Raw genomic sequence first — 15,770 nt, 5'->3', positions numbered from 1 at the left:
GCGCAAGCAATTGTAGACGTGCAACAACTGTAGATATAAAAAAATTTGAGATTATATGAATTTATTTACTTAAGCGAATAATAAGTTATATTCAGGAGACCACATTTTTTGAGCAGCAAATTTTCTAACCAATTGCTTTCACTTAGATTAAGTCACGCGTTTAAAAATGTTTAAAATTATTTTTTTTTACGAAATTTAACCGGTAATATTTTTTTTTTGCTGTTCTCGTAGGAGACAAGAAGAAGAATTTTTTAATACTTATGAATATACAAATCTTTTTTCTTTGACTTGGTCTGCAAAAAAATGACGTTCTCCTGCGGTTAAGAGGTTATAGCCACTTGCGAGTTTCAAAAAATCAAATGTTTGTTTTGCATTTACATATATAAATCGAATGTATGCATATTTGAAAATATTCTTAAAAATTTTTTAAGTGATCTGGTAAACTCTTTCCGAGCTATGAGAGTATTTGTAAGAATTTTTTCTTAGTGTAATTGGCACACAAAACTATAAACGAGTTAAAAATTTTTGCGCGACGGTGGGACCGATCGCAAATTTCCACACAACCTTGATACATTAAACAGGTTATGATCGAAGAAATAAGATTTTTGATAATAATTTCGATTTTTAAGCCTATCTAAAATGTTAGATGTAACGTTTTTTTGAAGAATAAGCCATATCGTCATAAAACTGAATTTTGACTAGTGATTCGATTATTTATCTATAGTAAAAATATATAATCTATAGTAATAATAAATGTTTTGAATTTTGGAATTGAAATAATTTTAAGCAGAAAAATCCTGCTCACCTCCAGACAGCTGTTTTCGGTAATCCTCCTTGAGATGGGCTACGAGATCAGCGGAATTAAAAATGTTTATAAAAAAATTACCGATTATTAAATAAAATTAAATTTTGTTAATGTATAGCAAGGTATACTCCAATGATCTTGAAATCTCTCGTTCTATCCAGCTATGAAACTCAGCCAGCATCTTAAGAGCGGAAGTACTGGGTATAGAGAAGTATTGTCGATTTCTATTAAATAACTACAGGAGCATACAGAAAGCAACCATATACATGGCTAGTCAGGCATATGGCTAGCCTTGTCGACGCCACAGATTAATTCTTGCGTACACAAAAATGGCAAGAAAGCTCAAAGCTCACTGGCAGGTCAACTCCAATTCTTCATTATTTGAGTTTCCGGCAACGAAAAAGCAGATAAGTTTGCCAAGTTAGCAGCCTCTTTAGACAAAACCGAGTTGGCGTAAATACCATGCTTGCACCTACCTACGTAGTCTTTGAGCGCAGATTGCTTGCTACTTTCGAAGTAACAGGTTTAACTTAGCAAGCAATTTCGTTATGCTTATGATATTAATAAATTATTTAAATATTGGCTTGGACTGTTGAAAAAATGGTATTTTCATACAAGCACAAAGGGTTAATTTCCATTTTATGTCCATAAAAGCATCAAAGTAACTTCCAAATGAAGTCCAGTTTAGTTTCAAAAGCAGAAATGAAATGGCTTTTGCAAAGGAATTTTTAGTATGATACTTTCAGTCTTTCTATAATTACAATTTTTGACTCAGTCGTGCCTGGAACCTATAAAATACCGAAAGGCTTTCATATACTCAAGTAGTGTACCTTTTAAGCTGTTAAAATTCAGTGCACCAAATGGGCGAAAGGTTGCATGAACATTTCAAAACTGCAATTACAAGCGTCATAAATGCGCTTAAATTGCGAAGCTTAATCTCTCTCAGTTGCATAGCTAAAATTTTTAACCTCGACAAATGCGCTCTGCGAAAGCATAGTGACAAAATTTGCTAAAAACGGCTGCAAGGCGAGCTGCACATATCTCAATATATTTAACCTTTGTTTCTCTTTGTCACATACATATGTACATATACTATATATATGTATATGTAGATGTTTTTCCAGCATGCGACTTAAGTGTCCTTAGGCATATTTATACCGCATGCAGCGTACTTTTTCAGTGCCATTGCCATGGTTTGCAGCTCATAGGCCTGGGCAATAGGGTAGAAAAAAGAGATTGAAATACAGACTTGGCCATTTAGACACATGCAGTCACGTACAAATATATGCTGCCTTCTAAAGGTATATGCGCATGTGTGCAAATGTAAGTGTATGTATTCAGTGTAACAAAAGCTCTGTACCTTTTAACTTGTATGTAAGCATCATTGACATATGACACTAGGCATTCAGCCTTCGAGCTTAATTTTCTAGCTTAAAGCATATATTCTTGCCTTCAACTAGGTATATAACTATCTACTGCCAAGTGGCTACTTCCGCTCGTCTACTGACATCACAATGCTAATAAAAGTTTGCTATAAAATATGTTGCTGCCACTACCAAACCTTAGATATACAGTATTGTAGTGACTATAATAACGGTGTATTGTTGCGAAATTATAACATCAATTAACAGTGTTGAAGAATCAACCTCTCCTTCAGAGTTCCCTCAAGTTGAAGACAATATTTCGCTTACCTTGCCAATCTACATAAACTCTACCCACTTTTGCATAGTAATCCTTGCTCAGCTATAACTGTACAGCTTTGCTAGGATATGCAAGTAATTTGTGTTTACCAACTTTGTCTTTATTCTTGCTTATTCCTGACTCCCATAAGCCACCTAATTGAATAATTTGCACAAATTGCATTTTAATTGGCTAATGGAACAGCATAACGTCTTAGTGGATATATTTAAGTATATAAATAGGACAATTGGCTTATATGGAATATTGCATAGCACATAAAAGAGCATAATTAACTACATTTCCAGTCAACAAGGGAATTGTAGAAGTTAAGAATCGGAAGAGTGATTTTGATTTAATGAAGTGGTTATAAATTCAAGTCTCTTAGTAAGCTGTTGCCGGCAGAACATACTTAAAATAATATATACAGACTCATTTATTATTGTTTCTTGAAAAACTTTTCAATTAACTTTTAAAAACTTTTTTTTCAGCCGATGGTTTTTCCATAGAAATTCTGTAGTAAACTTTTGCAAGGAATACATTTAAGGAAACTTTAATCTCTATCGCCTTTTCTTAATTCGTTTGTAAATGATTTTTTTTAAGTTAGTATCAAAATAAACACTATTGGTGGGAACTAACATTAGAAACTTTACTCAAATGTAACTTAAGGGATTACATTCGCTCGTGAATTTCAAAAAATCGTTTTTTATTTGCTTATATGCTCGAATGACAATATTCTTGACAATATTCTTCGAAAATTCGAAGTTTATCCGGGAAGTAGTTTAGAGAATATGAGCGCACTCGTATTGCTAAGAATTTTTTTACTTAGTGTAAGCGTTGAGGAAAATTTCTCCGAAAAGGCTGGAACTTGAAAGTTTTGCACACCCTTTTTATAAATATGGGTCAGGTAATGAATAAAGGAATAATATTTTTGATAATAATTTTAAATTTTTAAGTCACTCAGATATGTAATTTTTTTTTAAAACATGACTGAAATTTTTTTAAAAATCTCAATTTTTACTAATCTCTTGATTTGTATTCCTCTATTGTAAAATTAATTTTTGGGTTTTCGAATTTGAGATAATTTTAAGCAGAAAAATCTTTTTCTCCACCAGGCACCCTGTTTCATTTATTTTTAATTAGCTATTAAATGTCAAATGTCCAAAAAATTTAACGAAAATAGTGTGTTTCTGATTTAGAAGCGGACATAAAATTGTAAGAACGCTTTTATTTTGAAATCCATTTACGCCTCTCTTGTAACGTATTTGCATATTCAAAACTGGTTTCTATTATTCACTGTTCTCTATGGACTGCTATGTTGATAATGTCCTATAACAATAAAATGAGCATTAGAACATGTGTATATTAGAATTTAACTACGATAATTTTATGGATTATTTGAGAGCATATCAAGACTACTTTTGACTATTTTTAAAACAACTACTTTTAGAATACCTAGTGTATTGTCGTAATAACCTATAATCAGCTTATACTATTTTCCATTTGTCTGAAGTCGATCGTCAAATAAATATAATTTTTGTGCTTTTACGACATTGTTTATATTGTGACTGAAAATGTTGACCAGCTTTGCATAATCCTCCAACTAATTCTCCTGTGCTGTAATAGTAAGTCCTATACATATGCAAATATTGTATTTTCGCTTTATAGTCTCTTCTCGTACGCGATTGTCCGTTCTACTGTGAGTATACATACATTCCAATGCATTTCGCGCTGCTGAAACTTTTATAAGTGTCTGCCTCAAATATTTCACCAATACTCCGCTTGTGGTTCCAGAGCTTTTGGCATTAAGCGCTTTGCATATTCTCGCCTTCTGTGACATAATGGCTGAAACAAAAAAATTTAAATCGCCTTAATATTGCATGCTACAATTTCAATTTCGATTCTTAACGTTTTTACTTGCTTTCTTCTTTTAAAGTTGCTGAAATTTTGAATATTGGGAGCCTATATATAAATTTTTACCGAATTGTAGTTGCTATAGTGACTTTTTTGTTTATTTCTTTTTATTGAGCTTAATCAAGCATTGTATTTATTACTTTTAATTATTTAAGATAAGCTTTTTCGCATATTTGAATATATGCCATACAAAATAGCTTACTAAAATTTTAAATTGATATCACAAACATTTTTTGAGTGTCAAGTTTCGAAAGTGTAGTCGCTCAATTCAATCAGCTTTGAAATGATATTTAAATGAGTTATTCTCGTAATGTCCTTGTCAGAAAATCTCAATATATGAACCTTTTTTATTACAAAATAGCAAAGAAGTGGTCACAATTTCTGAATATTTTTATTTTCTTACCCATACACAAACACAACCGATTCGGCTCACTCCACCAACACTGTTATTTTCAACATCAACAAGCTGTCGCCGACTTTTCAAATCAGTTTAGCTGTCACTGTTGCGGTTTTCCATTAAAAAAAAACAAGTTTACTCTAATAATTTTACAAAATAAAATATTTCTGCCTGTGGTTGCTGTTGTTACATCGAAGAGTAAAAATAATGTAGTGATCGATTTGTGGCATGAACACAATCAACATACTCAACCAAACTTGTCATAGCCACAGCATCGCACTTACACTATTATATTCTATTCTATAAATTATAATACTAACAGAAAAGTGAAGTGCCACTACCCCTTCTGCCGTTGCCGCAACTGACCATTTTCCATTTACCCATCAATCCCAGACATGAAATCACGTCAAAACAAGCAACCGTTATTTTTTCACATCAGCACACAGTGGAGCAGGCAACCATGGAAAATATCAATTCAGCGCAGAAAAAGTGTTTGATAGAGGCAAAAACAATTTGAGTTTTGTTAAAAAATATGAAACTGTACAAATCCTGTTTATTCAGTGATGAGTTTGATTTGCCCCACCGAGCGTATTGTTTCATTTTCATTCTCACTGTTCATATTAGCTCAAGGTTATTTTCAATCATTTTTTTGTTGCTGTGCTACTTACTTGTGATAGGTAGTGATGCGGTTGTCGTTGTAGTTACGAAATTAGTGGTAGGAGCGAAAAGTTTGAGATTTAAAATTAGTTGAAATTCACATGAAGTGATTTTGTGGTTTAACCTTGAAAAAATAAAATTTTTATTTATCTTTAGATAATTTTAATGATATATCAAAAATAAAAATATGATGCATATTTTTTCTATTATCATTTAACCCTCTATCCATTTTAATAAAATATAATCAATGGTTTCTAATTTATTAAACTATTTTATTTCATATTATTTGCAGTTTGTAAAATGTAAAAAGTTTCAACATGGCTTAGAGCAGCAAAGAATTGAAGCTGAAAGCTGTAAGTATTTAAAAACATATATGCGTTATATATTTACGATTTCGACAAATACACTTTAATATTCGTATTAACTAAAATCTAAGAGCAACACACGCACATTAATATTTAATTGAGTTTTATTTACTTTTAATAATTTGATAAATGATTTCAGAGCCCAGGTTATGCTTATTGTTTCCTTACTGCGTGAGTTATATATGACAGCAAGCACAATTGGTTATATCACGTGCAAACATTTTTTGTTAGAGACCCACTTGATAATTTTCGTAGAACTTAGAGAAGTGAGCTCATTTTATTTATCACTAAAATATATTTTATTATAAAATGTTGTACACCAAGGTGACGAATTTGACCAAAGCTTAATGTGGGCTCTAGTAAGAATTCTATATTTCTCAATTCAAAAATTTCTTTGAAGTTATTCTATAAATTTTCTTTTAGCTGAATATATTTTTAAACTAAAAGTGTCATAATAAACCAAATAGTTGTATGAAATGGACTACCATCTCCGTCTCTTTTGGTATATTAATTTATCTTAGCTATCAAATTTTCATTCACATATACATAAGTATATATAATGTGGTTTCTGACATTAATTTCTAGCTCTGCAAAGTGTTTCGTAAATATAACAGAATACTATATTTCTGTATATGAACTACTTTTAATAAACAAATTTTTTTTCAACCCTTTTTACAGCCCTTCTTCCTGCAAATATGTATTTAAATTATAGCAATTATATCCTGCTAACATTGCATATACGGCAACTAATTTCGCAAGCGTAAATATGTTTTTGCACACGAATGCATATAACACAAATAACAACTATTTAAATACAGTTAAACTAAACCGACGCAGCAGCATTAGTACTACAAAGCAAAAGCAACACAAATCAAAAACATTAACAACACTCATACGCCCCGTGAGACAGACTTAAGTGGCTACTTTCCGTGCGCGTAGTGGCGTTCGCTTTCATTTGCTCTCACTAAAGCAAGTTGGGGGTTTCGTTTGAGAGCAATTTCGCCATATGCAGCGTCTTTGCCATTAAACACACAGCTATCGGGGCAAGGATTTTTTAAACGCTGCATTTATGGCCATTTGAGCAGCAGAGTCAAGGCAGCAAAATGTGTGGTGTGTGTGCGTGTGTGTTGGTGTGCGATTACATAATGTTGCTTTGCATTTTTCGCTTTCACACATTTGCACATGCTCGCTGCCGGCCTACGTTTGACTTTAATCCTTTTTATACGAACTTGTTAACACACGGATTAATGTTAAACAAACCTAAGTACACTTAAGGTTCTCTTTAGCGGCTAGCCACAACTACATGCTGGCATATATGCATATATGTATGTGCTACGTGTAAGCTACATATGTGTGTATTAATAAAAATTCATTTAATGCCATGACCTGCTGTGTTCTAAAGTGCTTAATGCTGGCTGTGGCTGCTGGGTTCATGCTTCAACGTGGCTATGCCGTGCTGTTGGCTGTAATAATCAAGAATGCAAAGTCTGGCCTTAGTACTTGTCATGGTTCCACGTGCCATATTTTTATGATTATTCATCTCTTACACGCATATATGTATACTGTATGTTATAGCGGGTACCTGCTCAGCTTTACATAAATTACACCTTTGCAGGCATTTCTCTAAACACACACTCAAACAATTGTACGCTCCCAAGCATGCTAGCAAACAGTCATGCGTGCGCTGAAACATACTGTAACGGAATTTATGCAAGTCAAACAAAGAGAAAGTCGACAAAAAGCTATATTACGTGCCCTTGTCCACTGTCGACTGCCGTTATTCCAACAATGATGGTCAAGGTAACGTGTAGGCATAGTTACATACTAAACTATTAAATTGCCTCTACTTTTCTAGCACTTGAACCATATTTTTATTCCGAAAGTGTGCTTGTGTTATACTATTATTGTGGCTGCAGCATCAGCGCGAGTGTGCTACTCACACGCAATCCACACCGACACACAAGCAAGCCTGCCGTAAACGTCCTTTCAATGTCACTGTGTTGGCGAAAATCACGTTTTTCTCATAAATCACGTGTAAATAAATAAACAGGTAGCACAATTCGCGCTGTCACAAAGCTGATGCATGTATGTCTATTACTTTTTTATTTATGCTTAGTTTGGCGCAAAGCGGTGCGAGGCGTGTGCTGCGTTGGTGTGTGTAAGCGAAAAGTGAATTTAAATGTAAGCAAATTGCCACACATGAAAATGTACTCATTGCTAACAAGCGAAGCTTTCAGTGTGTGGAAAAGTTTTTCACGCCTGAAGGTGGAGAAGCAAATTTTGTTATGCGAGTGATGAAATGAATTTTCAGCAAATAAAAAGAAAATTAAATTCATCCACCAGCGATTTTGTTGAGCTTCTCTACCGAAGCAATAATAGCGGCAAATTTGCGAAGAGAGTTTATGCTTAACTTCGTATAATCATTTGATTGTTTATACAGGTTATAAACTTCCGTGCGCATAGGCTATATATAATAGCTAAAATATAATGCTCTGCTGCAAGGTTGAATATCAAAAGAAAAGAAAAAAAAATTGATTTCGGTTTAACCAAAGCTTAAATACCCTTCACAAATATAAAAGTTCGCACACAAGAATGCGATATTGAAAAGTCACTTTTAATGGCAACTATGCAAGTATGTTAAAGTGTTTTGATCTGAACAAAATGTTGGAAGCTTGTACTGTTGGCTGGTACAATAATCCATGTAAAATTATATATACTTAATAATCAACACTTTAAATTAATGGTATATTAAAGAGAAATTTTATTCACAATACAACACAATTGTTGTAGTAGAAATTCTAGTTCTCTAATATCTTTTAACTCAAATGAGATATGTATGTGATATAAACTCAAGAAAGCGACTAAATTAAGTACATTGGGTATATAGGACAAAATCGAATATCGAAATCAAAATATTGGGTATATGGGGGCTAAGCTACCCCCGATTGCACTCACTTTTGGCACTACAACGTATTATTACCAGGAAAATATATTATTTGAATCTAATTCAGAAACCGCTTAGATTGATCTATATATGTAGGTATGTATATGGTATTTTGACGATCGGAGTTTCGAAAATCTTTATATTAGGAAAGTAAAGACTCGATTTAAAAAAAAAATATATATTGACTCGATTTTATGCATTTCTGACTCGAGGGTACATGAGACTCTCTCTTAATTTCAACAATATGTTAATTCTCACAGATTGACCGATACTTTTAGTAAGAAACTAGCCATATTCATTAATGTCTACATATTCGGTATCACGGGGTTTGAACAGTTACTATCCGATTATAACAAATTTTGTATAAAGGCACTGTTTATGCAAAGTTTTATCCCACTTATTCTTTGGTGCTCGATTAATATACGGTAAAGTGCGATAATCTTATGGCACTTAAAATTTTGTTATATAGGAAGTAGGCGTGGTTGTGGTCCGAATTCGTCCATTTTTACATCGAAACATAGGAATGTTAGAATAACGATGTGTACCAAACTTGATTGAAAATTGGTCAGCTACTTCCTTGTCCAAATTTGATACTGTCTTCGATGAACATATTTATATGAATATTTAATGTTTCTGACGCAAATATTTAGTGAGTTATCGCACTTGAAGTATTTTTCAACATAATCATTATACGGGCAGTAAGCGTGCTTTTTATCCGATTTCACTCATTTTACACTGTCGGGGGGTATACTGAAAATATTTGTCCTGAGCAAATTTGGTTCATCTTGCTTTAGCGGTTTGGGGAGATATGTATATTAAACATATTAATGAGCGGGGTCACGCCCACTTTTTCAAAAATTTAAAAAAAAGAAACATGTGTACCAAGTTTCATCGTGAAAGATATTTCAAAATTTGCTCAAGTTATCGCTTGCACAGACGGACGGACGGAAAGACAAACAGTCACTTAGAATAAAACTCTTCTCGTGTTCCTGATCATTTATATATATTTATATGAATCTCGATTAGTTAGAGGTGACATAAACAACCGTTAGATGAACAAAACTATACGCTGTACTGTAGCAACATGTTGCAAGAGTATACAAATGAATGTTGAAGTTTAATTCCCAACAAAATACTTTTATAAATATATATCTGATAGCAAAAAATGAATTTCTCATATTTCCTACAAAATTCCATATTTATTAAAGCATTGCCACATGAACCCATTTACGGTCTGCATACTTAGCGTTCGAACTCTTGTAAATTGTTTCTGCCTCAAAAACCAAAGCATGTGCACCTAAGCCATTAAATTGGCAGTTAATGTGATAAATGCGGCTGTGGGCTATGAACACGTCTATTTCAGCCATATGCGAAAATAAATCGCAAAATTCAGACACACTAGAATCAAGCAATATCTGAAAATGACATATTGGCGAGGGCGGAGATGTCTCATTTTAAAGAGTAAACAATTGGGTGATAAAACGGTTTATCGGTTGCAAATACGGATGAAAGCGTTCTGAAGCGAAAATTGATACATGGCACAGCATTAAATTTGGCCTGCCTGCTGCAGACTGTTGAGCGTGGTGTAACAGCAAGCGTTTGCATGTAGTGAAATTAGACTTCCGCCTATTGCCGGTTGTGGGCAACAAATCCCATAACAGCAGCAAACAGCAGCCCCAACAAACAGCAGCTATAAGCGATATACGCAGCAGCACGAAGAAGCATATTTCAAGTGGAAAAGGATATCCGAAATAATAGCAACGTATTAGGGCAATATTCGCAAATGCTTGTGTATGAAGCGGTTAAATTTCGCAGCTGGCATTGCTATTGTTTTTCTTTTGGCATAATTTATTGAGTATACGACGTGGCAGACCTTATTAGCCTGCGAACTGCCAACAAATCGAATTTTGGCTACTATATAAAGTTGCCAAACTGTGTTGTTATTGTTGTTGGTTTGTATTTTTTTCTTACCCTTGTTGTTGTTTTTTTATTTTATTTTTCACAAATTTCCGTAATATCGTCTGCACAGCCAACCGCTTTGTGGCTGCCACTTTTGCCGTAAAGAGTATTTGAATAGTGTATGTATATGCTAATATGGTTTACGTTATGCTGCATAGCGGAGTTAACGTCTCGCTCTCCTCACTTCAATATATAGTTACTAGAGCTCAGTGCTGCTTTACTGCATGCTTGTTTGTTCAATGCAAACTCTTTAACTTTTCCTTTTGCTCCTTTATCTGCCATGTTCAGCGTTTGTGCGCTGGGGATTTGCTTTGTGTTCAACACAACTTGACGCTTGTGTACAATATAATATTGTGAATATATATACGCATGCTATATAAGACATATCAGTTGCTAGTATGTACAATATATATGACTTATTTGTAGGTTTTGCAAAACGTGTGCTGCTTTTCCGGTGCTGGGAAGCCTCCAAGGCATATGCGCATCTCCTTTTTAATTTTCGTACTTGTATGAGTTTTCACAGTATCATATACACACATACCCATATACATATGTTGTTGTGATGCTACACACTTTTTTGGTTTTGTTTCAGTTTGGTAAATATTTAATAATGTTATTATAAGACAACTTCACTACGAATTGCCACACACACATGCGCTCATAGCTATTTTCCCTGCATATACATACAAGTATGAATGTATTTATAAATCCACATACTTATTTTTTCGAAAATTACGCAGCTCACAAGAAAGATTTACGACTTCAGTTTTGTGTATTTGAATTCACGCTTTTCACATTGTTTATATAAATACTTTGTTCCTACTCGGTTTAAAGTTGAATATCCTCATTTCGAAAGGAAAATGTATTAACTGCGTAAAAATGAGATTTTAAATTGATTTGAACATTTAGATATACTTAATCTGAGTGAAGTTGTTTATCTCTTAGTAATTTTGAGAATGCGGGCTGAGTTTTTATTTGACGAGAATCGATATGTTACGAAGTTTTGCATGAAGATATTTAATTATGTACAAGTATGTTTTTTTACGTATGTATGTATTTATTAAATTTTAAGTAGTTGTGTTAGGAAATCATTTATGTTTTCTATTCCTCGAGATGAGCCAGAAAATGGAACTTCTGTAATCAGATCCGGGGGTGCTTTTAAGTGTAAGATCCAAGCTGTTTAAGGCGGGATAATCAAGAAGTAGGTGCTGAGATATTTCTACCCTATTTTCGTACAAACAGCTTCTACAATTGACATCTGGTAAGATACCCAATACCAAACGGTTCCCAACTAATTAGAATCCCTACAACTGGGGAAAGGCTAACCATATTGAGGGTTCACTAGTTCTCATCCTTTCACCTTTAGGCAAAAAGAGAGCGCATGTACTTATAATAGCCCACCGTTATGCGAGCTTCCGTGACGCCCATCTATCCAGTAGTAGAAGGAAAAAAGAGTGCGGAGCACCGACACATTCTATTGACAGTGGTGCTAAGGTGCTATTTCTTGCCAGCTCGTTAGCTTTGCAATTACCTGTGGCTTGGCACCCATACTAATCTTCGTTCGTGCGTTGACCAGATTAACATTCTACGTATCGATGACAAGCTCTCACCATCCTTTATCGATGTCTACACAAAACCATAGAAAGCAAGCGCATAGGAATCTACTGGAACTTTACAGAACATTTTGAAGATCTCGCGTATGCTTATGATATTTGGTTACTGTCAGTGAAGCAGACTATATAAGTCTAACGTTGTATCTGTACAGCTTTACGGATGTGAAACCTGGCCGTAACCCACCACATTACTCGAAAGATTCAGAGTTTTGTTAAAATATGGCTACGACGTATCCTCAAGGTGTGGTGGCCTAACGTCTTTAGCAATGAAGATCTATATAAAAAATGCCATATCGAATTCATGGCAAACTATATCAAATTGCAAAATGTGGAGATGGATAGGTAGCACACTGCGAAAAGTTGTTGCAGAAGATTGCCGACAAGCTTTAGTTTAGAACTCCCAAGGAAGTCATAAGAGAAGCCGTCCTAAGTCCACATGAATGAAATTCAAAAATGATGAATGCAAAAAAATTGTGGAACGAACTAAAGACGTTAAAAACAGGAGCAAATGGAAATGCTACATTGAGGCCTTATGCGCCAGTGGAAAATGCAGGAAATGATGATGTTGATATAACTGACTACATCAGGTAGAAGTTGTGATACTCATTACAAGTGGTAACTTTTTCTAATTGGATTTAAATGTGTGATATCGTTGGCTATGTTACGCTAGCCAATCCATATCGTCGAAGTAGGCTACAAAGTTAGTTTTCGATCTGTAGCTAGTGTAATAACATTTCCTTTTTTAGCACTACCTTAAGTAATATATATATATATAGCATATACAATTCACAGTCTTTTAACGTCCTCTTATAATATTAATTATATAATAATATTTTTTTTAGAATTGTATAACTCAAAATAATTAAAGCGTTAAAATTTCAAAATCTGCTGTAAAGCATCCACTAGGATTAATACAACTATTTCGAAGACAGCGACTTTAAACAACTACACTTTGTACATCTATGAAATAAAATATTGCTGTCTCACTCCTTTACATTCTCCCTCCATCTTTTGTAGAGTATACTTGCTACTTCTCATTCTAATTAAAAGTCTGTCATGAAAGTTAAAGAAGCTTACACTATTTATCATATTCAAACAGACAGAAGAAAAGAGCCACCTTATGTACAAGTATATATGTAAATGTGTTTTAAATTAAACTTCCGCTGGCCGGTGAGTTGGACAGAACACTTCTACCGCTAGGAAAAGTTGGTTTCCATTTCAAATGTAAAAGTAGTCACAATTTAATCAAACATTTAAATGCAAATGCTGGCAATAAGTAAGCAGTTGCGACGGAAGTGAAAATAAAGAGGAGACGGTGAATGTGGAGAATGTCTAACAGCTGATAAAAAGTAAAAAAGACAAAGGTTGAGTATTTCTTTTAGTAAACTTGAGCGGTTGGGTTAGATGAAAGCAGCTTTTTAATAAATTCTCCTGGAATAGAAAGTGGAAGTAGAATGAGGATTCGTTGAAATACACTTTTACATTTCGTAGAAAATACTTTTTATTTAAGATATCTTATTATTATAAAATTTCATATTTATGCGAATCCAATTTATATTTCTACAAGTTATACCCGGCAACGCTGATAAAAATAAATTAAAATCCTAGTTACAAGCACATAACGCGCATCCAACAACAAAATATTCGCGCCATTAAAAGCCGCACAAATTAGATGCGCACACTAAAGTTGGCAGTTATTTACCGTTTGCCTGAGTTCGAAATATGAAGATTTAATTTAATGACCTGGCAAGCTGCTTCAACCACAAGCAGCATCATTAAAGCCGCTGGAAGCACTAAGTGTACAATCACAATTCCACAATTCGCTAATGGACCAAAAATGCGGAGCACAAAGCGAAGTGGCAACTCATTAGGCGGCAAATGAGTGAGGCGCATGGCAAAGGCTAAAATTACGCGACGCCAAGCAACGTCGACAGTGTTGCATGCATGAGTTTAATGCATGTGGTGGAGATACACAAACCGTCTCTCTCTCTATATATATATATATACATACATATATATATATTTGCTCACTCCAGTCCATCAACTGTTACGACCAGCATTATCATTCAAAAGTGTTAATAAAATAATAATAGTGCAATAAAAAAGTGCCATCATCACTACTGTGTGCTTGGCTGCCGTATTTAGCAACAACACTTTTGCAACATTTGAATCATTTGTGGCGATTGCAGCTCTATTTAAGAGCAACAATCAGCACTGAGCCATCCTGGCATTAAGTTGGCTCTCTTGCTGGCTTGACTGGACACTAAAGCGATTACATGCAACATTTTGTGGCAAGCGCTACTGGGATGTGCATCGTTGTACGTTCTTATTTTTTTATATCCTGAACATTGTATAATAAGTTTGCCACGAAGTTTGTAAAACCCAACAGGAAATCTCTATAAAAAAATATATATTTTATAGAGTTGTTAAACGATCAACGCTACGATATACGAAGAAATTGTTCAGATCGGATCTTTATAAAGTATAGCTGCCATACAAACTAATCGTTCTAAATCCAATCCATTCTATGGAAGGATTTTTTATTTAACGCGTTATCTTCACAAAATTCGGCACAAATTAATGTCCAAAGCAACGTAATATTCGCTGAATATATTTCACAGATCGTACCACTATAGCATATAGCTGACATACAACCTGAGCTATCAAAATCAAGTTTTTGTATGGAAACTTTTTTTATTTGTGAAGGGTATTATAGCTTAAGTTAGCAATTTTTTCTTGTTTCTTCTATATTTTGTTTTGTTTTTCTCTCTTGTTGCCTCAGCAAACTCATCTAATGTACGCTGCAACACTTAGGTTAAGTGCGTCGACTAGTGGTTGGTTGCATCTTGCGCTGTAATTTGTAAATAATTAATGGTCGGTTGATTTTGCGATGATTTCTTGGGAAGTTCACTTTCACAGGAAAGCAGAAAAATTAAAACTAATAAAATAGTAATAAAAATATGAGTACAGGTACATATAGCATCACATACATATGTCTATAAGTATCACAACACATTAATATATTGCTGTAACTACTTCGAAATATATTTTCCTGTCAGCTTAACATTGTGCATATGTACATATCAGTTGTGAATCTCAAAACCCCCCCCCCCGTGGAATCGCCACTGGTACATATGTAGGTAAATAAGCGCTTAACAACATTTTCATGTCAACATCTTTACGGCAATAGCAATATTTTGAGCTGCAAAAAGCATCACTATGTGCTTTACTTGCAATTCTTGTGAGAATACAAAAATAGTTTATGTTTTTCTGCCATCATTTTAAACACACAATTCTGTGAATTTATTTTCTTTCCGCCTACACCCCTATTCTATTTTTACAGGGGCGTAACTTGACTGCTGTATTTATTTATTTTTATCGTTTGTTTCTATGCAAATTATCACCAGCTTTGTTTTTGCTTTCATTAAGATTTTTTAGC

The 15,770-nt window shown here is 34.0% G+C and overlaps 1 protein-coding gene across 1 annotated transcript in view; it reads left to right on the top strand.

Moving 5' to 3' along the window:
* Positions 1-15,770, top strand: part of LOC106626542 (uncharacterized) — a 120,729-nt gene that overhangs the window by 92,343 nt on the left and 12,616 nt on the right. The window contains exon 4 of the mRNA XM_036359982.2: positions 5,743-5,803. The gene's annotated coding sequence lies outside the window, so the exon portion shown is untranslated. The remainder of the gene's footprint in view (positions 1-5,742; positions 5,804-15,770) is intronic.

This window comes from Bactrocera oleae, chromosome 3 (genome assembly GCF_042242935.1).
Source record: "Bactrocera oleae isolate idBacOlea1 chromosome 3, idBacOlea1, whole genome shotgun sequence".
Lineage (NCBI taxonomy): Eukaryota > Metazoa > Arthropoda > Insecta > Diptera > Tephritidae > Bactrocera > Bactrocera oleae.
Note: the sequence above shows the minus strand (reverse complement) of the source record. Positions and strands in the feature narration are given on the sequence as shown.